Below are 22,858 nucleotides of genomic sequence, written 5' to 3'. Positions count from 1 at the left end.
GCTTCGATGCCTCTGTTGGACACCAGAAAGCCCAAGAGCTTGCCCGCAGGAACGCCAAACACACACTTGGCCGGGTTAAGCATCATCTTGTAAACCCGGAGATTATCAAAGGTCTCCTTCAAGTCAGATATCAAGGTATCCTTTTCTCTGGACTTCACCACAATGTCATCCACGTAATCATGAACATTACGCCCAATTTGATCGTGCAAACAGCTCTGCACACACCGCTGATAAGTCGCCTGGGCACTTTTGAGTCCAAACGGCATAGATACATAGCAGAAGGCTCCAAACGGAGTGATGAAAGCCGTCTTCTCCTGGTCCTTAACTGCCATCTTGATCTGATGGTAACCAGAGTAAGCATCCAAAAAACTCAAACGTTCACAACCCGCTGTAGCATCAATGATTTGATCAATACAGGGAAGAGCAAAGGGATCAGCCGGACAAGCCTTGTTTAAGTCCGTGTAATCCACACACATCCTCCAGGTGCCGTTCTTTTTGAGGACGAGCACCGGGTTAGCCAACCACTCCGGGTGAAAAACTTCATTGATAAACCTGGCCGCCAAGAGCCGGGCGACTTCCTCTCCAATAGCTTTCCGTCTCTCTTCGTTAAAACATCGAAGAAACTGCCTGACCGGCTTATACTTTGGATCAATATTGAGAGTGTGCTCAGCGAGTTCCCTCGGTACACCCGGCATGTCAGAAGATTTCCATGCAAAGATGTCCCAGTTCTCACGGATGAACTTGATGAGCGCGCTTTCCTATTTGGGATCCAAATTGCTGCTGATGCTGAACTGCTTAGAAGGATCACCCGGGGTAAAGTCAACGAGCTTTGTCTCAGCTACCGATTTAAACTTTAACGTCGGGTCGTGCTCTGTAGTTGGCTTCTTCAGGGATGTCATATCCGCCGGGTCAACATTATCTTGATAAAATTTGAGCTCTTCTGCTGCGCAGGCCGACTCAGCATAAGCCGCGTCGCCTTCTTCACACTCCAGTGCTACCTTCTGACTGCCATGTACAGTGATGGTGCCCTTGTGACCCAGCATCTTGAGCTGCAAATAAACATAACATGGCCGGGCCATAAACTTAGCATAAGTCGGCCGCCCGAACAGAGCGTGGTATGGGCTCCTGATTTTGACCACCTCAAACATCAACTTCTCAGCCCTAGAGTCATATTCGTCTCCAAAGGCCACCTCCAGCTCAATCCTACCAACTGGGTAAGCCGACTTACCAGGGACAACTCCATGGAAAACAGTGTTGGATGTTCTCAGATTTTTATCAGTTAATCCCATGCGTCGAAAGGTCTGATAGTAGAGGATATTGATGCTACTACTCCCGTCCATGAGCACCTTAGTGAACTTATACCCACCAACCTGAGGTGCCACTACTAAGGCCAACTGACCCGGGTTATCGACCCGCGGAGGATGATCTTCCCTGCTCCATATGATGGGCTGCTCTGACCACCTCAAATAATGAGGGATTGCCGGCTCAACAGAATTAACGGCCCTCTTATGAACCTTCTGGTCACGTTTGCATAAGCTAGTGGTAAATACATGATACTGCCCACTATTCAATTGCTTCGGGTTGCTCTGATAACCCGACTGCTGCTGCTGCTCTCCTTGACCAGACTGTTGTTGGTTATAGCCTCCTCCTTGACGTCCCTGAAAGCCGGACCCTGAGCCGCCACCTGGGCCATGAAAACCGCCAGCTCCTGAACCACCACCAGACCCATTATGGCCATCATAGGTGTTGGAATTCTTAAACACCTTCATGATTGCGCAATCCTTCCACAAGTACGTGGCAGGCTGCTCCCTGGTGCCGTGTCTCGGGCAGGGCTCATTGAGTAGCTGTTCAAGAGATGGGCATGACCCACCGGATCGAGGCGGTTTGCCCTTACGTCTCGGATTGTTACCCTGCGCGTTGGCATTAGCCACGAACTCCAGGTTACCGTCCGCCTTATGCTTATTGCCGTTTTGATTCCCCGGGTTATGCTGTTGACCCTTTCCATTGCCGTTCCTTCTTCCCTTCCCTATCTTCTCATCGTCAGACGCGGGATCCTTGGTACTATCAGAATCGGCATATTTGACTAAAGCCTTCATCAGCGTGCCCATATCCTTGCAGTCACATTTAAGGCACCCCAGCTTCTGCCTCAGCGGCTCAAAGCTACAATTCTTCTCCAACATAAGGACTGCAGAGCCGGCATCCATATTGTTAGATGAATGAATTATCTTCTTGACCCGGCGCATCCAATCGGTGGTGGATTCGCCCTCCCCCTGCTTACAATTGGTTAAGTCCACAATTGACATAGAGTGCTTACAGGTGTCCTTGAAGTTCTGAATGAACCGGGCCTTTAATTCTTCCCATGAGCTAATGGAATTGGGTGGCAAACCCTTCAGCCAAGACCGGGCTGTTCCATCTAACATCATGGTGAAATATTTAGCCATCGCCGCGTCACTGACCTCTAGCAGCTCCATGGTCATCTCATAACTCTCGATCCACGCCCCGGGCTGTAAGTCGGCCGTGTAATTTGGTATCTTTCGAGGTCCCTTGAAGTCCTTGGGCAGACGTACATTGCGCAGAGCCGGTACCAGGCAAGGAACACCGCCGGTTCTAGTGGCTACCCCCGCCTCAACAGAAGTCGTCGGATACTCCGGGATGTCCTGATAAGCCGCTGTCTGAGCCGCTCGTTTGTTCTCCTAACGAATTCGGTCTTGCACCGGATGATAGCCACTGGGCTGGTTATGGCGTTGGGCGTTGCTTGACAAAGCTTCAGACTCCATGTGCATGTTGTAACTCGGGCTCCGGTTCTGGCGTGGTGGCGCTAACCAAGGCGGGGGAGTTGAATGGATTCTGTCCCGGCTATAAGAATAGGTCTCCTGCTGAGCCAAGGCTGTCTGAAGAAGTTCTCTGACTCTCCGGGTCTCCACTGCTGTCGAGTCATCACCGTCCATGGGAAGAGCCGCCAAACGTGTTGAAGCTACAATTAAGTTCTCCATGGGGTTGGAAAAGTGACCCGGGGGGATTGGCACATAACGCGGCGGTGGCATGCTCACGTGAGGCGACACCGTCTCCCGGGGCTGAGTCGGCCCTCCTGTTCCGACTGTCATAAGTTGATTGGTCTCTGGCGGGTTACTTGGGCCGGCTCCGGGTGTCGCCAAAAGAACCCGAGGATCGTAATTCGGAGGCAAACAGGACTGAGTTTTCTGATGTCTCCTCCTCATTACCTCATTAGACGCGTTTAGGCTCATTGTGAGCTGGTAAGCTTCTGACTGCAAGCGCTGCTCCCGGGCGTCGAGAGCCGCCTGCTCTGTAGCTAGTCTAGTATCCTCAGCTGCCAAGGCCTCCTTGGCCTGAGCTATCTCCTCACGCACCTGTGCTACCGCTGCATCATGCTCATCTTTATCTGTAGGAATAACTGTGGCGGTTAACAGGGCCGTAAGCTTGTCCATGAGGTCTATCAGCACCTGAGCCGGTGGGCGCACGGGGCCGCCTGCCCCGGCTGCTCCTAACCCGGATGTTACCGCTGCGGCAGCTGTAGAGTTTGAGCCGGGCTGAGTCCCAGCCATGACGATTCCAGCCCATCTTGGCGGCTCAAAGGGGTCCGGAATACTGATGCCATTGGAACAGCCCCCGAGCACACCGTCTTGCACTTGGTACAATGAATCTGTTGAACCGGCGGATGAACCATCGTCCGAGAGGACGGCCGTCTCACCCCTATCTTCAGATCGTTCAGAAAATTCCTCTCCGTGGACACAGCCCACGAAGGCATGCCTCATGACCAGTTGAGTCCGGGTCTTCCTTGCACGCTGAGCCGTCTCGACGAGGTCGGTGCAGTTGTCCGGCTCAGGGCCTGGCTCACCGATCCGGCCGATGAAGACGTGGATTCCGCCGAAGGGGACCCGGTACCCGTACTTGATTGATCCGGCGTCGGGACCCCAGCCTTCATCGTCGATGTAGATCTTGTCGCGACGACTCTTGGTCATCCGGCCCACTATGTATCCCTTGAGCCCTTCGAAGTTGCCCTTCAAGAACTCAAATCCACCGTGCGCTGGCCCCATGGTGGGTGCCAACTGTCGTGGAATAGTCACGTCAGATGTCCTTGTGAAAGGACTTAGTTGTGGAGCCATCGCAACTAGGAAGCTTGAAGGGGTTAAATCGGGACAAGGGACACGAGAGAGTTTATGCTAGTTCGGCCCCTTACGGTGAAGGTAAGGCCTACATCTAGTTGGGTTGGTATTGATGTTTCGATGACCAGGGAGCGAGATACGCTATGCCCGGCTCTCGATGAGTTGTTTCTTGCCCTCAGCCACCAGCATGTCGTCCCCTTATATACACGGGTTGACGCCAAGTGGCTTAATGAGTCCCGGCTGGCTTACAAACAGTGTCCAACTCAGTGACTAGTTAAATCTACCTTATGTTACAAGTCATGCCATCATGGCGGTTTACTACAATGGGCCATAAGCCGCCTGTGGGCCTTAAGCCCTTTATTGAATCACCATCTTCATGCTTGGTCTTGGGCTTCCTCTGATGAATCCTCTTTGTGTAACCCGGCCCCTCCTGGGCGGCCTACACAAATAGTTATATCCCCAACACTATGCTTTTGTCAACCATGCTCTGCTTTCGAGTTGGTGTTATTTACTCTTGAAGATTTTGGTATATGTTCCTAAGATGCCCCTACGGGTCTAACCTATGCCTTCTATAAATCCGTGTGAACCTGAAAGATTTCATGGGTCTTACTCATCTGGTATTTCACCAGGTAAAACTTTCAACACTAATGCCTTTTTCAAAACAAGAAGTGAATGAAAGGTTATGCATTGGAAAGGTGGGAGTCGACCTTGAACTTTGTGTTCATGCCCATGGACACGATGTAGATCCTATCATGGAAGCTTCTGGTAATAACAACTTTTTCCTTGATATAATGTCATCTGGTATTTGTGAATTGATCCATGGCAATCATGGTTCCGACCATATTTTCTCCTTGATTCCATTTCTCAAACAAGTTAAAACACTTGTCTTCTGCCAATAAACACATCTCCGCAACCTCTATTTTGATCTTCCTTAGAGTATTACCCTCCAGTATCTCGAGAATATCAAAGAACTGTGTTGCTTCCTATGAGTCTTCATCTAGTATTGCTTCTCACCGATTTTGGATTTCCCTTGGGTTCTGAGTTATTAGTCACTCGACAACACCGATAAGTGAATCAATTCCGCACTCCGATTCAATATCTCTAAGTAATCTCCGTTGCTTATGAGTTTAATAATCCTTCAAGTTATTCCTAGCCTGATCGGCTATATAATTATCATGCTAAATTTTAACTATGCTATCTGGTCCTTCGTCCCAGAGCATAATTTTTGACAATGAGCTAAGCTTACATCGATCTTCCTCGTCATATCATTTCGCCTTAAACAACAAGCTTGGTTTCGGGTTTGTGTCATACCCGTGGTTCCACTAACCTTTCGCTTCATCATTCCTTTGACTTGAAGTCACCACCGATCAATTACATCTTCATGAAATCTCTCGACAAATGTGTCGTGATCTTCATCATAATCATTCTGAGGTCTTCCAGTGTATCAATCAAATTCATGATGAGAATTACCATCCTTGTCCCTCAACAATTTGTGTTATCATCGACAACATTCTTGCCTTCCCCCAAACACAAAGTTCATATAAGAAAATAGATCCTTTTTGACATGTCGATGAATTGTTATTGAACCCATCGGCCACCTTCTCAACTTTCCCTAACAAAAATTGCATGAGATGTTTTGAAAATTCCTGATGGATCCTTTGAGTTCCCAAGGTCTGACCTTTACCTAATGACCATGTCAATGCTATCCCGAAGCATGACTGTGGTACTCCGAACATCATTAAGAACATTGGAGGTGCAATGCTAGATGTTTCTTGTCCACTTATCCAAACATGGTTATATGGGTAACATCGTGAATTTCCTCTCCCCTTTACCTAAATGGTAATCAACTTACTATCATGTCATGGATATCACCATCTGCTTGTCCGTGGAAGGATATACTCCTGGTATTTGTGTTTAAACACTTTTCCCTTTCCATTGTTTTGATTAAATGAATAATCAAATTTTCCTTTCCATTGTTTTGTTTAACCTTTCTTGTAAGCTAACTTATCTGAGTTGAGATAATTCCCTACTTAGGTAAACACCTCGGTGTACAACTCTGTCGGTAAGACCCTGCTGCTATTGTGACGACATTCCGACAACCACCGATGGACGAGAACTTTGCCTATTGGTCCGCCTCATTCAACGAGCAGGAAAATGGTTCTCTTTCTACTCTTTCTACTCTTGGTCCGTCCCTCACCCTTGTTACCGACGCTATTGCCAACAGAACTGACATGCTATGCTCTGACATGCCTTGCTATCATGACCGTGCAAGATGTCTCCACTCTTTCTACTCTTAACCCACATGGTGGGCCCATAACCCACAGTTCCACAGGATCGAAACTTGACTCTCTCGTACCTCCCTGTTTCCAAAGTTATTCCCCGCACTTGACTTCGTATGTAATTCGTGAGCCACTTTCTGAGAGATGATCTACTCTTGATGCTTTGGACCCCTTTCTCACACTTTGTTCAGGCATCGATCGGTTGTCCATTCGCTTGAAACTTCTTATTGAACCTTCTTACTTTACTCTCGATGTTTTCCTAGGTTCCAACTCGAGAGATACTTCCGCCACATTCCCTGAAATGTTCACCAGATAATTAACACTATAAGGGTCAATTCTCCCAAAGTTACTTTTCTCTTCCCGACTTAAATCTCGGGACGAGATTTCTTGTAGTGGAGGAGATTTGTAACATCCCCAATATCACACTAAATTGATCACCCTTAGTTAATGCCATGTCAGCAGGTTTAACAATGCCTAATCATCATTTGCATCATATTGCATTTCAAACTGCTAATTCAAACTTCAATTAAATTCAAAGTGGAAAATAAAAGTTGTTCAAATCAAAAACTAAAATGTTCATTAAATGGCAAATAATTCAGAGGCAATTATAAAAGTGTAACCAACATTATATGGATTAGTTAAGTGACTCTAACAACCTGGAACAGTGGCTAACATCAACATTCAATAACCTTTTAATTAATCTAAATTTAATATGAAATAGTATTTTACCCAAACTAGTTTTTGGTGCTGGGATATATTGCACTGCAATTTATGAGCTAGTTCACATATTTTATAAAAATCATTTAGGTGCCCAAAATTTTGCAAGCAGAACAGAAAAACTAAAAAAAGAGAAAAGAAAAGGGGCCAAAGCCTCTGCCCCCTGGGCCTCGGCCCATCCCAGCCAGGCGGCCCAACTTCCCCACCCGCTCGCCTTCTCCTACACTGGTCCTCCGACCGCACGCCGAGCGGGTTCCACCTGACCGCCTCGCCGTCGATGACGAGGTAGGGGGATAAGGCCGCCCCCTGGATGCCTCGAGTCCTCCCCCTCACCTACCGCCACTCCCACTCCCCCACTCGCCTGCCCTCCTCCCAGATCCCCTTTTCCCCATCTGACCTGAGCGCGCTCGCCGCCGTTCTCCGTCGTCCATGCGGCCACAACCACCGCCTCGCCTCGCCAACATGTTCGTCGTATCCGCCATCGTCTTCCTCGTCGACCGGTGGCCGCAGCTGGAGCTCGGAGGCACTGCTGCACTGGTTCCCCTTCGTCCACATCTCTGGTCGCCGCCGCTCATCCTCGACTTCGGTGATGTCTCTGCAGCTCCTAAACCACCACGGGCCATTGTGTGAGCCACTTGGTGAGCCTCTCTTCCTCCCCCATCTATTTGGACATCCTCGCACGCGCACTAGCTGCTTCTCCCACGGTGACCGAATGCGCCGCGGCCCATGCAGGTTGCCGGCGTGTCTCCGATGACCATTTGGTGGCAGGCTGGAATCCAATGTGCTCGTTGCGTTGCGTAGCACCTCTCGCGCCCGTTAGTTCACGCTTTAGCGCGCTGCTGCTCCGTTGCATGGAACGACCAAACCCCATCGCCGCCTCCACTCATCGTCGGTGCAGTTCCGGCCACCCCCGAGCCCAACCGACCACACCATGCGACGCGGCGTTGAGCCCTCGTTCGAACGCAAGCTAAACCGCGCGTAACAGTGCCCCATAGCGATTTTCTGAACGTCTCCGGCCAGCTCGCCGCCGCGGGAGGCAACCGAAGCAACTCCGGCGCCTGCCATCTACGTGGCTCGGTGGGTTCTGCCCCTGGGTCACTGACCAGTGGGCCCTTGGGGCCCCGTTGACTGGGTTGACCCAGTCAACTTGCTGACTAGGCAGCCCCTCAGCCACTGACAGTGGGCCCCCTCTGTTAAGTCTAATAAACCTTTTTAAACAAAAGTAACAAGATTAGTCTAGTATTTCACTGACACCGGGGCCCACACCCCTAATTATCGCTGTTAATTAATTTAATCCACCGTTAAGCTAACAGAGGCTAACATGTGGGTCCTGCTGGACCCACATGTCAGGTTTGGCGTGGTCAGCCGACTGCTGATGCCAGCATGACCGCAGACTGACATCATATTCCATATTTAGGAAATTCTGTTAATTTAAATATTTCTAGAAATAGTTTAAAACTTCAGAAAATTATAGAAAAATAACCGTAGCTCAGATCGAAAAACTTTGTACATGAAAGTTGCTCAGAACAACGAGACAATGTAATCGTTTCGTCTGTTTCCATGTCGGAACCCTCTGTAACATCCCAAATTAGATCATCATAGCATATCATATTTTATTGCATTTTTGGTTGATCCTAGAAATTCTACGCAACTCAAGGACCCACGGAGAGAGTTGGGGATTTCGTTATTTTCATATTTGAGTTTTCTCTAATTTTGAAAAGAGGATCATTTGGTTTTAATTATTTTTCTTTCCTAATATTTCTAAAATCAAAATATATGAGAGGAGATAATATGACTTCTCCAAAATAAAAGAAATATTAGAGGAAAAATATTAAAATCAAATAAATAGTTTCATTTGGATTTTATTGCAATTTTATTTGAATTAGAAAAATTGCACGTCTTCAAAATTGCATTTTTAGGCCAAGAAAATGTTCGTCTTCTTCTATATATTTTATTTAGACGGTGAAAATTTGTTTTGGCATTTTTAGTTTTTTATTTTATTTTGTAGGATTTGTTTAGTTTTGGTGGAATTTATTTTAAAAAAAGTGTTCGTGCGCCCTACTAGGCCAGCGGCCCAGTCAAGCCGGGCCGGCCTCGCCAGCACCGCCGCCTCGCCCCGCCGTGTCGCCGCCGGACTCGGGGAGTCCGACCCCGAGCCGACGCTATCGTCGCCCCTTGCCCAAGCCGGCCACGCCCCCCGCCTCCAATATATACCGCCGCCCCCGCCGCCTCACCACCATCGACCACCGCGCCGCCCCGCACCCGCAATCGCCGCCACACGCTGCCGCTGCCGCGAGCCGCCGCTGCCCCGCCGCCGCCGCCCGACGTCGCCGTTGCCCCCTCGCTACCCCACCGCCAAGCCGAGCCCCGCCGGAGGTAGAAATTGCCGCCGCCGCCGATTTGTTTTTTTTTGAAAACTGCTTGGTTTTTTTAGAAACCTAGGTTTATTTTTTTAGATTAGATCGGTTCGGTTTTTTCGGTTTACATAGATAGCGGACGTTCGTCCGTACGTTTGTTTTAACGGACGGTGTTCACCCGTAAGCCGCAGACAGCGAATGTTCGTTCATTAGCATGTTCGTCAATTTTTCTTTTTCCAGGGTTTTTCCGCGATAATTTTCGATCGTGATTTCTGCCCTGATTTTCGTTTTAGTTTATCTTTTCGCTCGTTTAACGGAATCAGGCGATTCAAGAGCCTAGATCTTCGTCTCGAAGCCCTCTTTCTGTTTAATCAAGTTGAACAAGATTTTGGTACTGCAAAATTCGACTTTAGTCCAGATTAGTAAACGGATCTTGTTTCTTTCGCAGTTTGAGTTTCGTTGCTTCGTTTGATTTGATACTTTTTGCAAATCAGAGTTCTTAAGTTGAACTTTCTGGTTAGATCTCTTATTTGAGTTTTACCCATGCTTCTAGTTGAATGCCTATTGTTTGTTTGTTTGTTTGCAATAGAGTACCCGGAGTGCGAAGCATGCTACTACGAGTCTCTAGGTTTCACGGATCATCAGCAAGGCAAGTAACACTTTGATCATACCTCTTTACTACCCAGTTGTTATTGCATTAGGTCAACCCTCCAACAATTGCATGGTTAGGATCTGTTTAACATGTGGGTTCTTGGAAGTAGATGATGAGGTAGAACCTATTGCCCTGTTTACTATCGAACCTTTGGGAGTTACTTCTATGTTGCTTGTATTGTGATGCTATGCTTGTAGACGTGGTTCGGTTCGAGTGATTCATGACAGATGTGAGAGTTATTATTAATGGTTAACTTAAGGTGGCTACTTTAATACACATCTGGGTGGATTGCTTGAGGCACCCTAGAGTACCCAGTGGTTGCCAGGGCACCTGGAGAATCCAATGTTATCCTAGGATATCCCAGAGTACCCATGTGATCATCCTATGGTCCGCCACCCAGGCTCAAAGGGATCATAAGATTATTCATGCTAGAAACTTCCGTGTGCAGCCACAAGCTATTATGGGCTCTAGATAGTTGAGTATGTTGCATGACCTCTTTCAGTGGTGGGCTAGCAGATGTAGGGGAAAGTAGGTGTAACTGTCCACCCAGAATTAAGAGTTATTGTTTCAAAAAGATTGTGTCTCAGTTCTTCGACCATGGATGTATTCGAGTCTTGTGGGGAAAAGTGCACAAACCTCTGCAGAGTGTACAAACTAATCATGGTTAGCCGTGTCCCCGGTTATGGATGTTTTGAGTATCTGGTTCTTGGATTATCATGTTGATCTCATTACTCTAAATATAATTTGATTGGGTTAATGATGATGCTTAATTGGGATTGAGTTGGAGGAACCTTCTCAATGTTTAACAACCACCATGATAGTTAAATAAAATTTATTCCTTTGTTGTAGGGAAAAATTGGCTTTATGCAAAACTGTAACCATAGAGCTTTCCACCAGCAATATATGCATGTAGTGATAGCACTTTTCTATTCATTACTCTCTTGTGTTACATTGCCAGCATATTCCATGTGCTGACCCATTTCGGGATGCAACGTTCATGTTGCAGACTTTTCAGACGACGAGTAAGGTGCCATAGGTCGTTGTCTCTCACTCAGTGATGCCGTTGGAGTTGATGGACTCACTTTATCTTCGAAGCCTTCCAATGTTATCATTTTTAGATGGCCTTAAGCCATAATATTGTAATAAGTTCTCTTTTGAGACATTCGATGTAATAAGTGTGTGATTGATACTCTGTTATAAATACTCAAGTATTGTGCGTGTCAGCATTACCAATCCAGGGATGACACTGATGCACAGAGATCAGACTGTTTGAGGTCTGGTCGCTACAAGATGGTATCGGAGCACACGATGACTGTAGGTCACGACCACTAAGCTCAAGCCCTAGATCACTACTCTCTTCTTATTTCTGAGTCCTCTCCCTTTTCTACTCTTTAGGATGGCGGATGCAAGGAGCAAGTTCACTCAACCGGATGAAGATACACCTTTTAGACGACACTTGAAGGAAGTTACTAGATACCTGAACATCGGAATACCAAGCTTCACCGGGACCTACATCGCCACTTTACGAGAAGAGGAGCGTTGGATGATTCGAGTACAAGTTCTAGGAAGGACGTTCATGCCAGTCACTGAGCCGATAGAGTTTTCCTTTGATGCACCAACCTGGAGTCTGGGAAAGAGCATGGCAACCCACATCACCATGGGACTCATTGGATAAGTTTACCACAAGGATCTCAAGGATACTGTCGGTGTCAAAGCCGGCGGATCTCGGGTAGGGGGTCACGAACTGTGCGTCTAGCCGGATGGTAACAGGAGACAAGGGACACGATGTTTTACCTAGGTTCGGGCCCTCTTGATGGAGGTAAAACCCTACGTCCTGCTTGATTGATATTGATATTGTGGATGTTACAAGAGTGGATCTACCACGAGATCAAGGAGGCTAAACCCTACAAGCTAGCCTATGGTATGATTGTAATGGTTGTTGTTGTTGTTGTGTCTTACGGACTAAAGCCATCCGGTTTATATAGACACCAGAGAGGGCTAGGGTTACATAGAGTCGGTTACAATGGTAGGAGATCTACATATCCGTATCGCCAAGCTTGCCTTCCACACCAAGGAAAGTCCCATCCGGACACGGGACGAAGTCTTCAATCTTGTATCTTCATAGTCTTGGAGTCCGGTCGATGTTGATAGTTCGGCCGATGATAGTTCGGCCGATGATGGTAGTCCGGCCATCCGGACACCCCCTAATTCGGGACTCCCTCAGTAGCCCCTGAACCAGGCTTCAATGACGATGAGTCCGGCGCGCATATTGTTCGGCATTGCAAGGCGGGTTCCTCCTTCGAATAATTCGTAGAAGATTGTGAACACCAGGATAGTGTCCGGCTCTGCAAAATAAATTCCACATTCCACCGTAGAGAGAATAATATATACACAAGTTCAATCTGCTGACGTTTTTTTTTGCGGCATGACGTCACACCACTACCAAGCCATTACTTGAATCGTTTTTTACTTTACCACCTCAGCGCATTTAGCGAAGCGGTTTCCTTGGCACGTCTTGTCGAAGCAGAGATCGTGTTCCCCCTTATTCCGGGATTCTCATCAATACGGACGTGGGTAACTCAACCACGCCATTGATGGTGGCGCTTGGGAGATAAGCGAGTTTTACCAGGCTGGTGGGGGACGCATAGACTTCGTCCGCCCATATATAAGGGGATTAGGATCCACCCTTTCACCTACGCCTTCTTCCTCCTTTGCTTATCCATCTCCGCGCACTCGAGCTCCAGTGCCCAAGCCCGCACATCTCGTCTCAACCTTCCCCAGTCATGTCTGGAGCGGGAGGCAAGTGGATGACCTCCTCCGTTACGGAGGGGCACATCGAAAGACTGCCCAGCGCCGGATATCTATCCGGCAACATCGCGCACCGGCTGCCCGACGAGGGGCAGCTCATCCCCACCCCCAGGCCCCATGAGAGGGTCGTATTCCTTCCCCACTTCCTCCGCGGACTGGGCCTCCCATTGCATCCCTTTGTCCGGGGGCTCATGTACTATTACGGCCTGGATTTCCACGATCTGGCGCCAAACTTCATCCTCAACATCTCGGCGTTTATCGTCATGTGCGAGGCCTTCCTTTGCATCCAGCCTCACTTCGGCTTGTGGCTCAAGACCTTCAACGTCAAGCCGAAGGTGGTGAAGGGCACTCAGGCGGAGTGCGGAGGCGCCATGTTGGGTAAGATACCCAACGTCATCTGGCTCGAGGGTGCCTTCGTGGAAACCATCAAGGGATGGAATCGGGGTGGTTCTACATCACCGAGCCGCGTGACCCTAGATGGGCAGCAGCCCCCGAATTTAGATCTGGGATCCCCATGCGGCTCTCCTCTTGGAAAGAGAGCGGCCTAACCTGGGATGATTCGGAGGAGCTGACCGGACTCCAAGCCTGTATCCAGAGGCTGGTGAACAAGAAGCTCAAGCTTGTCAACATGGTCCAGGTCATGCTCATCCGCCGGATCCTCCCGTGCCAAGAACGGGCATTCAAATTGTGGGAGTTCAATCCGGAACAGCACCAGACCTTGAGCAGGCTCTTCGACAATAGGTACGAAGATGCCTGTAAAGTGCTTTTTAAGGGCGCCGAAGCCCCCGCATCCGCCACTGAAGATCGCGGATTTCGCTCGCAGTGCCAAGCTGATGAGGTAAGTCATTTTGCCCCTTTACGGGATGCTTGCTATTATAGTTTGACTCTATGCGGGTTTCAATTTCCCCTTTTACTTTGACAGGACTGGATGAGGAAGGCGGAGCAGATCATCTGCCCGGCTCCTATGCCAGAAAACCCGGTAGACGCCCACCTAGCGGGGCTACTGGTTCCGGCACCGCACGTGGTGCCGGAGAAGAAGGCCAAGAAGGAGGCCACGGGTACTCGAAAGAGCTCCCGTTTTCAGGTGTCCGACGACTCCGAGGTGGACTCCTCCCCTGAAAACGAGGAGGAGAAAGAGGACTCTCTCCCAGAGGAGGGAGAGAGGAAGAGGAAGGCTTCCCCAACAGGGGAGGCCGAAGGGTCCAAGAGGGGAAGGACTATTCCCCCGGACAGCTCCGCCAACGTCAACGTTGGCGACGAAGAATGGCCCTCAAGGGCCAGGCCTCCGGCGAGATCGTAAGTATCCGGATTCCTGAATGATTTATAATTTCTCTTTTGTGTCACATAGTGTCATTCTAATGCCGCGTGCTGCTTGTAGTCCGGCGAATGATGATCTCCCCACTTCATCGAGCGGGTCGTTGGCTCCGTCGGATGTAGACTCCATCCCGACCGCCTCCACCCCTCGCGACGCCGAGGACACCGAGGTGGGATCCCAAGAAGGGACCCATCAGGGGGAGGCTCCGGAGGCGCCACAAGGCGGCCTCCCGGACTTTGCGCCGGACTCTACGTCGGAACCCGCAGTGGTTCCAGAGTCCGGCTGGCGGCCCCTTCGCAAGAAGGGCAAGACCGTGACACCAGTGGCTTCCGTCCAACCGGAGGCGCCGGACAATTTGTTGGAGGCGCTCCAGAGCGCTTCCATCGAGGAAGAACACCGCACTATTATGAGTGTGGTGATTCAGAAGGTACAGCTCGCCAAGAACGGGCTGACCGAAGCCTGCAGTAGCCTTCTATCAGGCTTTGAGGTAAGAAGTTCAAAAATATGCAATGTAATACCGCATGGACAGTAGCCCCTGATGCTCGGTTTGGTGTTCGGAAAGAAAAGCCGAACTGAGGATCTAAAAAAGATATACGCAGGGTTGCTAAAAAATTATGTCAATATGGGTTGCAGGCTGCGCTGCTGACCTCTGCCGCACTGACTGCGGAGGTCGGTGCTTTGAAGCAGGAGCTCGAGCGGTCCGAGCAAGAGCTCGGCCGTGCCAAGAAGCAGCTCCAGGACAAAGAAGGTGAGTAACACCACTTTGAATTTGTACCTTATAGAAAAGGATTTAGGTTGCGACAAAAAAATAACGAGGATAACGTGGGTGCTGCAAGGGCCACGAACGAGGTGGCAACCCTGAAGGAGGCCGTGTCTGCGGCCGAACGTAATGCGGCTGCGGAACGGGCGTAGCGAGAAAAGCAGGAGGCGCGGGTGGCGGAGGTTCGGCAAGAGCTCCAGGCTCTCATGGAAAAACATGAGAGTTTGGAGCGTGACTCAAAGACTCGAGAGTCCGAGCTTGCCTCGGCTCTCGAAAGTGCCAAAGCCGCCAAGGCCGAAGCCCATAAGTCCCTTCAAGAGATTGAGTCGGTGAAGAATATAGCGGCGGGTAAGGCATTTTTCATGCAAAGCAAGCATGTGAATGTAAATTACGTGTTACTTACCCGAATTCGGAGCTCTCCAGGGGCGTTTGCAGATCTGCCTCACAGTGTGTCTGATGCCGCCGCATTCTACCGAGCCGAGGAGGGGAGCTCAACGGAGAAGGTCTTCTGGTCTCAGTAAGCTGAGACCGACCATCCGGTGCCCCCTAGCGACCAGCTGAAGCAGTTGGTCGAGCTTCACAAGGTAGCTGAGCAGGCCATGAAGGGCCTCATAGTCTGGCTGTGGCCTGGAGAGGCCATGCCTGGGAGCTACTTCGGCCTCGTGCGGCGGTTGGTGGATGCGTGCCCCTGGGTGGAGGTTATCAAGCGCTCCGCCTGTATTGAAGGTGCTCGTCGGGCCCTTGCCCGCGCAAAGGTGCACTGGGGCAAGCTGGATGCGGAGAAGCTAATCACTGATGCGCCACCAGCGGGCAAGGAATATCATACGCCCGAGATGTACTATAAGACTGTCATGGAGGGTGCCCGCAAGATTGCGGATGAGTGCCCCCGGGATGTAATTATTGAGTAAATTCGCAATGTGTTATCCTGTGCGTTGAAAACTTTGTTCATATGCGCTAAGCAACGCTTATTAATTTAAAATATTACCTTCTGTGCGGCCGTTTATTAAATCTGAGAGATGGCAAGTCGTCGGCTTCAGCCTCCATGCCGCGAGTGCTGGGGTGTTCGGGATAAACTTGAGCACTCTTGTTCCCATTTTTGGGTCCATCTAGGGAGGCGCTCAACACAACGAACAAGGCAACCGGACTTATAGTGCTTGAACACTCTCACTTAGCCATAGAATTCTATAATTTTAAATTTCGGCGAAGCCCCTAGTATTTGGAAGACCGAGTTCGGGGCGCTATCCACGCCTTGGCCGGACATTATCCGGTTCTTCGCTCGAAGCGGCATAAGTCTTTAGGGACTCGAAGGGACCTCTCGAACAGCGACCAGTCTCTTGCCTTATCATGACAGTCAGTTTTAGCTTTCTCCACTGAGGCGTTAACCCGGCTCAACCGGGGCGCAATCGCAGTGGTTCTCCCAGTGCTACCTTAGCCGATAGAACGGAACGTAAGGTGCCAAACATGGGAGCCGACAAACCCAACTATTGACCCAAGACATGATTCGGAGCCGATTCATATAATGCTATAAGTTTGGGGTGCCGCACTTGTCAAAGTGTTCGGACTTATCACACCATAATGCGGGGAACATAAGCCCCTGGTGTATTTGGCCGTACCAAAATATACGGATGCAACATGTCGTAAATGAACATATATATATATATATAAAGTAATGCAATTATGGGCAAAAAGTGCTGCATTATTTATTCAAGAAGATCTGCTATGAGTGCGGAATGATACAAATAGTGCAGAAAGCAGGATTGGACGAAGTAAAGGCATCTCCCTCCAGGGGTAGGCCGCGGAATGGTGTATTTAACAAATTTAATGCTCATAATGGAGACCACCTAAGTGTTCGTCGCAGCCTTTGTCCTTCCCTGGCTGTTGCATCATGAGTTCGGTAGGTTCACCGCCGGATAGAGTCCTGTAAAGAAAAAGAGAAATAAAAGATAAAAAGAGCGACACACTTTGGAGCCCCTGGTGTGGTCGAACCGCACTCTGGGTCTGTTGTGATCGTGCCTCTCCCCTATGCCCATGGTATCTCCAGGGCGTAATTATGTACGAGGAGAGTTTGTCTTGCAATTGTGCGAGGGCTGGGGTTGGGGCCGCATTGCTACGCGTCTTCGGAACGTGCCAGGTGGTCTTGGTTGATGTTGCTCCGGACGCGTTTGGCCGTGTCCGGTCGTTTAACGGCCGGACTCGAAAATTGCCTTAAGAGGCTGCTCTGTACTTCTGCCGCGAGAGCCGCTGTATGTTCCTCCGTTCGGAGGGAGCGTTCCGTGTTTCCATTGACCATGATGACTCCGCGAGGGCCTGGCATCTTGAGCTTAAGGTATGCATAATGCGGCACCACGTTGAATTTTGCGAACGCGGTTCGTCCGAGCAGAGCGTGATAGCCACTGCGGAACGGGACTACGTCGAAGATTAACTCCTCGCTTCGGAAATTATCCGGGGATCCGAAGACCACTTCCAGTGTGACTGAGCCTGTGCAACTGACCTCAACACCTGGTATGACGCCTTTGAAGGTCGTCTTTGTAGGTTTAATCCTTGAAGGGTCTATGCCCATCTTGCGCACTGTATCCTGATAAAGCAGGTTCAGGCTACTGCCGCCGTCCATCAGGACTCTCGTGAGGTGAAATCCGTCGACGATTGGGTCTAAAACCAATGCGGAGAATCCGCCATGGCGGATACTGGTCGGATGGTCTCTTCGATCGAAAGTGATCGGGCAAGAGGACCATGGGTTGAATTCTGGGGCGACTGGCTCCATCGCGTATACGTCCCTTATTGCACGCTTCCGCTCCCTCTTGGGTATATGCGTTGCGTATATCATATTTACCGTCCGAACTTGAGGGGGGAATCCCTTCTGTCCTCTGTTGTTCGGCGGCCCGGTCTCTTCCTCGTCATCATTGTGTAGCCCCTTGTCATTGTTTTCAGCAATTAATTTGCCTGCCTGCTTGAATACCCAACAATCTCTATTGGTGTGGTTAGCTGGCTTTTCGGGGGTTCCATGTATTTGACAAGAGCGGTCGAGTATTAAGTCCAAATTGGACGGGCCCGGAGTGGTTTTTTTAAATGGCTTCTTCCGTTGACCGGGTTTGGAGCCTCGGAATCCGGTGTTGACTGACGTATCCTCATTGCTGTCGCCGTTAATGCAGCGTTTGTTTTTGTTTCAACGCGACCTGCCATTGCGGTCCTTGGTATCCGGACTGCCAGCATTTTTTGCTGAGGTTGTTGCTGCGAGCTAACCAGCTATCCTCTCCCGCACAAAAGCGGGTCATGAGTGATGTGAGGGCTGCCATGGATTTCGGCTTTTCCTGTCCTAGGGGCCGGGCCAGCCACTCGTCGCGGATGTTATGTTTGAAGGCAGCAAGGGCCTCTGCATCCGGACAATCGACGATTTGATTTTTCTTTGTTAAGAACCGTGTCCAGAATTGCCTGGCCGATTCGTCTGGCTGCTGGATTATGTGGCTTAGGTCATCTGCGTCCAGTGGTCGCACATACGTGCCCTGGAAGTTGTCGAGGAATGCGGCTTCCAGGTCTTCCCAGCACCCAATTGACTCTGCGGGCAGGCTGTTAAGCCAATGCCGAGCTGGTCCTTTAAGCTTGAGCGGGAGATATTTGATGGCGTGAAGATCGTCGCCGCGGGCCATATGTATATGAAGGAGATAATCCTCAATCCAAACCGCGGGGTCTGTTGTGCCATCGTAGGACTCGATGTTAACGGGTTTAAACCCTTCAGGGATTTGATGATCCATTACTTCGTCCGTGAAGCATAGTGGGTGTGCGGCGCCTCTGTATTGAGCAATATCGCGACGTAGCTCAAGAGAGCGTTTTCTGCTGTGTTCGGCCCGGCCGGAGTAGTTGTATCTGACGCGACGGTATTCGCCGTGGGTCTTGGGGCGCCCACGTGATCCATAGATAGATCTGGATTGTCTTGCCTTGTCCTCCAATATATCCCGCAAGTCCGGCACGTTCCCCCGTGGTTTCGTGCTTTTTGAGCGGTGCCGGGGTACGGTTTTGGTGGAGGGCTTACATGCCTCTCTATCGTGGCCACGAGGTGGTCGGTCTGCCGTATTGTGCGCTGGCGATGCAGGTTTGTATGCTTCCTCCTCTAGTCGGGGGAGCAACTTGCGTTTTGGGTAGCTTTTGGAGGGGCGTTCGAGTTCATACTCTTCGGCCGCGAGGACCTCGGTCCATCTGTCGGCCAGCAGGTCTTGATCAGCTTGCAGCTGTTGCTGCTTTTTCTTTAGACTATTTGCTGTGGCCATTAGCCTGCGTCTGAAACGCTCTTGTTCGACGGGATCCTCAGGCACGACGAATTCGTCGTCGTCGAGGCTTGCCTCATCTCCGGAGGGAGGTATGTAATTATCATCCTCGACCTCTTCGTCTGCCGCCCTCTCGTGAGGGCTTGCTTCTGCCTCCTCCTACGCTGAATCTTGCTGGAGGGGGTTATCTTCGACACTTTCTGGGGTGTTATTATCTCCTGTGCCGGAATCTCCATTCTTGCTGTGGCGGGATTTAGAACGGCGCCGCTGACATCGATGCTTTGGCTGTTTCTTTAAGGAATCTGCCTCTGCTGCTTCTTCGCCGTCCCCATCTTTTGGGGTGTCCACCATGTATATGTGGTATGACGAGGTGGTCTTCCAGTGTCCTATAGGCGCTGGTTCTTGATAGTCTCCGGCATCGTCGTCCATACCGTCGATGTCTTCGGAGTCGTAGTCGAGTACGTCGGTTAGATTGTCGACGGTGGCTACGAAGTGGGTGGTGGGTGGGTTTTGAATTTCTTCGTCGTCCGCGTCCCAACCATCCTAGCCGTAGTCCGGCCAGGGTTCTCCGGATAGCGCGAGGTGCTTCAGCGAATTTAAGATGTCGCCGAAGGGTGAGTATTGAAAGATGTCCGCAGCGGTGAACTCCATGATCGGCGCCCAATCAGATTCGATTGGCAGGGGCGCAGGAGGTTTGGAGTCCGGCAGGGAGTCCGGCACCTCAGAGTCATGAGCTTTATGAGGGACAAGGTCAGTGTTCGGCTCCATCGCCGTGGAAGTTGCAGCTCCCGAGGCGGTGTCCAGCCACCCGTCCTCGATCTGCGCGATCGGCTCCGGACTATGGGTCGGAGCGGATTCGTGTGCGGCCTCCAAGGTACTATCCGGCAGCAGAGTTAGGTCGTGCCCATCGTGACAGTGCGGCGCGCTCGGCAGTGGCTCAGATCCATCGAAGATCAAGTCCCCGCGGATATCGGCCGTGAAGTTTAGGCTTCCAAACCTGACCTGACGGCCAGGGGCGTAGCTTTCGATCTGCTCCAGATGGCCAAACGAATTGGCCCGCAGTGCGAAGCCGTCGAATACGAAAATCTGTCCGGGGAGAAAAGTCTCGCCCAGGACTGCGTCGTTGTCGATTGAAGAGGCCATCAAGCCTGTCGGTGACGACACAGAGGAACTCTCAATAAAAGCACCAATGTCGGTGTCAAAACCGGCGGATCTCGGGTAGGGGGTCCCGAACTGTGCGTCTAGGCGGATGGTAACAGGAGACAAGGGACACGATGTTTTACCCAGGTTCGGGCCCTCTTGATGGAGGTAAAACCCTACGTCCTGCTTGATTGATATTGATATTGCGGATGTTACAAGAGTGGATCTACCACGAGATCAAGGAGGCTAAACCCTAGAAGCTAGCCTATGGTATGATTGTAATGGCTGTTGTTGTTGTTGTGTCCTACGGACTAAAGCCATCCGGTTTATATAGACACCGGAGAGGGCTAGGGTTACATAGAGTCGGTTACAATGGTAGGAGATCTACATATCCGTATCGCCAAGCTTGCCTTCCACGCCAAGGAAAGTCCCATCCGGACACGGGACGAAGTCTTCAATCTTGTATCTTCATAGTCTTGGAGTTCGGTCGATGATGATAGTTCGGCCGATGATAGTTCGGCCGATGATGGTAGTCCGGCCATACGGACACCGCCTAATCCGGGGCTCCCTCAGATACTATCTACCAGATTTGTGGGCGCCGAGATGAGCAATGGGAGATGATCAGCACCAGGAAGGATAGGTCTATTGCAGCTTTCATCCAGGAGTTAAACCAGCACATTCGTTGCTAGGAGAACCAGATGTGCGCAGGCATGATAGATCTGAAGAAGGAAAGGACCAGGATCACGGAGTTGGTGGAAGAACTCAAGTCTACACGCGATGGATATGAGGAAGAAATGACGATACTCGTGGAGAAGAATGACGATCTGACGAGAAAGCTAGGAGTATTCATGGGAGACCCCGCGCCAGGAGGAGAAGACGACGATTTCACTTGTCCGGAGAACTACATCATCATCGACAACACCGATTCGGACCCCGATGATACCGATGATGACTACATTGATGAAGCTGGAGCAGATATCATGGAGCCTTCCACCGATCAAGTTTTCTAGTCGACCACCATATCAGTAGTAGTATTCCCCCATGTATATAGTATAGTCCGAGCACTTTTGTAACGATAGTTAGACCGATTGTATGCCCTTGTTTGAATTGATTGAAGTGATATGTTTGTGCTTGTCTCATGTGCATATGGGTAGTGTTTTCCCTCTAGATCTCATTCTATTCTGTTTTCTCATCTTTTCTAAACCCATCAGATGCCTCCAAGACGCGACAATGGATTCACTTTCCCACCGGAGCTCTCTCAGTTGATCCAGCAGCAGAATGCATTGATGCAGATACTAGTCCAGAATCAGAATCATGGGAACAACAAAAACAACAACAACAACAATAACAACAACAACAACAACAACAACAACAACAACAACAACAACAACAACAACAACAACAACAACAACAACAACAACAACAACAACAACAACCCACCACCATGACCACCTGTTGATCACTTAGCCCGTTTCTTAAGGCTGAATCCGCAGTTGTTCTCCAGTAGCACCGAGCCGATAGTTGCAGATGATTGGCTTCACAAGATTGGAAGGGAGTTGACCACTTCAGGATGCACAGATGCGGAGAGGGTGCGTTTTGCCGCACATCAGCTTGATGGACCCGCAGCATCATGGTAGGAGAATTTCACAACCACTTACCCCATCGACACTGTCACATGGGACGAGTTTCAGCAAGCTTTTCGCACTGCCCATGTTTCAGCAGGAGCTATGGCCATGAGGAAGCGCGAGTTTCGCAACTTGCGCCAGGGAGGACGCAAAGTGGGCCAGTATGTGGATGATTTTAGCAAGTTAGCATGTTATGCCCCAGATGACGTTGCTACGGATGCAGCTAAACAGGAGAAGTTTCTGGAAGGACTTAATGATGAGTTGAGCATGCAGTTGATGTTGGCAACCTTCAACAACTACCAGGAGTTGGTAGATAGAGCTCTCATGATTAAAGGGAAGCAGCAGCAGATTGACAACTGCAAGAGGAAGTATGGACAAGGGAAGTACAATTCAGGAGCTCAGCAGAGGCCCCGTTTTACCTCGAACTCGGGAGGACACCTTCACCATAACCATGGAGGTCACAATTCCAATGGAGGGAGTTCTCACAACCATAGTGGCCCCAAGAATGTTAATGAGAAAGGAGGAAGCAACAGCCAGAACCGTACCAACCCAGCAATGCCCGCCAAGAAGGATCTAAGTCACATTACTTGTTTCAAGTGCGGGAAGAATGGACATTACGCCACGGAGTGTTCTGAAGCTAAGAATGGAAACGGCAATGGAAGCTCTGGGAAGAAGCCCAACCCTTTCAACAGGGGACAAGTGAACCACGTTAGCATGGAGGAGGTTGAAGCCTAGCCAGATGCAGTAATAGGTAAGTTTTTGGTTATGTCATTTACTACAGTCATTCTTTTCGATACTCGTGCATTGCATTCATACATATCA

This window comes from Triticum dicoccoides, chromosome 6B (genome assembly GCF_002162155.2).
Source record: "Triticum dicoccoides isolate Atlit2015 ecotype Zavitan chromosome 6B, WEW_v2.0, whole genome shotgun sequence".
NCBI classification, from domain to species: Eukaryota; Viridiplantae; Streptophyta; class Magnoliopsida; order Poales; family Poaceae; genus Triticum; species Triticum dicoccoides.
The sequence above is the reverse complement of the archived record's forward strand: the minus strand, read 5'-3'. Positions refer to the sequence as shown.